The following is a 2,500-nucleotide window of genomic DNA, read 5'->3' on the forward strand; positions in this document are numbered from 1 at the left end:
GTTCCAGGGTGCTGAGATGGCTGACATTTTGCTCCGCTCAAGATGGTCACCGCGCAACGCAAAAACAGGCCAAAAACTGGCCAAAACGGGCCAAAACTGGCCATTTTTGGCTGCGCGAGCGAGCGGCGAGCGGCGGACAGCGAGCGAAGCGAGAGGCAGCACCGTCCCTGCTATACGAAAGCCCCATCCAGCCCTGTGCCACCCGGGGGGTTCCAGGGTGCTGAGATGGCTGACATTTTGCTCCGCTCACGACGGTCACCGCGCGACGCAAGAACAGGCCAAAAACTGGCCAAAACGGCCCAAAAACGGGCCAAAACTGGCCATTTTTGGCTGCGCGAGCGAGCGGCGAGCGGCGGACAACGAGCGAAGCGAGAGGCAGCACCATCCCTGCTATACGAAAGCCCCATCCAGCCCTGTGCCACCCGGGGGGTTCCAGGGTGCTGAGATGGCTGACATTTTGCTCCGCTCACGACGGTCACCGCGCGACGCAAGAACAGCCCAAAAACAGGCCAAAACGGCCCAAAAACGGGACAAAACTGGCCATTTTTGGCTGCGCGAGCGAGCGGCGAGCGGCGGACAGCGAGCTAAGCGAGAGGCAGCACCGTCCCTGCTATACGAAAGCCCCATCCAGCCCTGTGCCACCCGGGGGGTTCCAGGGTGCTGAGATGGCTGACATTTTGCTCCGCTCACGACGGTCACCGCGCGACGCAAGAACAGGCCAAAAACAGGCCAAAACGGCCCAAAAACGGGCCAAAACTGGCCATTTTTGGCTGCGCGAGCGAGCAGCGAGCGGCGGACAGCGAGCGAAGCGAGAGGCATCACCGTCCCTGCTATACGAAAGCCCCATCCAGCCCTGTGCCACCCGGGGGGTTCCAGGGTGCTGAGATGGCTGACATTTTGCTCCGCTCAAGATGGTCACCGCGCAACGCAAAAACAGGCCAAAAACTGGCCAAAACGGGCCAAAACTGGCCATTTTTGGCTGCGCGAGCGAGCGGCGAGCGGCGAACAGCGAGCGAAGCGAGAGGCAGCACCGTCCCTGCTATACGAAAGCCCCATCCAGCCCTGTGCCACCCGGGGGGTTCCAGGGTGCTGAGATGGCTGACATTTTGCTCCGCTCACGACGGTCACCGCGCGACGCAAGAACAGGCCAAAAACTGGCCAAAACGGCCCAAAAACGGGCCAAAACTGGCCATTTTTGGCTGCGCGAGCGAGCGGCGAGCGGCGGACAGCGAGCGAAGCGAGAGGCAGCACCGTCCCTGCTATACGAAAGCCCCATCCAGCCCTGTGCCACCCGGGGGGTTCCAGGGTGCTGAGATGGCTGACATTTTGCTCCGCTCACGACGGTCACCGCGCGACGCAAGAACAGCCCAAAAACAGGCCAAAACGGCCCAAAAACGGGACAAAACTGGCCATTTTTGGCTGCGCGAGCGAGCGGCGAGCGGCGGACAGCGAGCGAAGCGAGAGGCAGCACCGTCCCTGCTATACGAAAGCCCCATCCAGCCCTGTGCCACCCGGGGGGTTCCAGGGTGCTGAGATGGCTGACATTTTGCTCCGCTCACGACGGTCACCGCGCGACGCAAGAACAGCCCAAAAACAGGCCAAAACGGCCCAAAAACGGGCCAAAACTGGCCATTTTTGGCTGCGCGAGCGAGCAGCGAGCGGCGGACAGCGAGCGAAGCGAGAGGCATCACCGTCCCTGCTATACGAAAGCCCCATCCAGCCCTGTGCCACCCGGGGGGTTCCAGGGTGCTGAGATGGCTGACATTTTGCTCCGCTCAAGATGGTCACCGCGCAACGCAAAAACAGGCCAAAAACTGGCCAAAACGGGCCAAAACTGGCCATTTTTGGCTGCGCGAGCGAGCGGCGAGCGGCGAACAGCGAGCGAAGCGAGAGGCAGCACCGTCCCTGCTATACGAAAGCCCCATCCAGCCCTGTGCCACCCGGGGGGTTCCAGGGTGCTGAGATGGCTGACATTTTGCTCCGCTCACGACGGTCACCGCGCGACGCAAGAACAGGCCAAAAACTGGCCAAAACGGCCCAAAAACGGGCCAAAACTGGCCATTTTTGGCTGCGCGAGCGAGCGGCGAGCGGCGGACAGCGAGCGAAGCGAGAGGCAGCACCGTCCCTGCTATACGAAAGCCCCATCCAGCCCTGTGCCACCCGGGGGGTTCCAGGGTGCTGAGATGGCTGACATTTTGCTCCGCTCACGACGGTCACCGCGCGACGCAAGAACAGGCCAAAAACTGGCCAAAACGGCCCAAAAACGGGACAAAACTGGCCATTTTTGGCTGCGCGAGGGAGCGGCGAGCGGCGGACAGCGAGCGAAGCGAGAGGCAGCACCGTCCCTGCTATACGAAAGCCCCATCCAGCCCTGTGCCACCCGGGGGGTTCCAGGGTGCTGAGATGGCTGACATTTTGCTCCGCTCAAGACGGTCACCGCGCAACGCAAAAACAGGCCAAAAACTGGCCAAAACGGCCCAAAAACGGGCCAAAACTGGCC

Source organism: Musa acuminata, unplaced genomic scaffold (genome assembly GCF_036884655.1).
Source record: "Musa acuminata AAA Group cultivar baxijiao unplaced genomic scaffold, Cavendish_Baxijiao_AAA HiC_scaffold_474, whole genome shotgun sequence".
In the NCBI taxonomy this organism is placed as follows: Eukaryota; Viridiplantae; Streptophyta; class Magnoliopsida; order Zingiberales; family Musaceae; genus Musa; species Musa acuminata.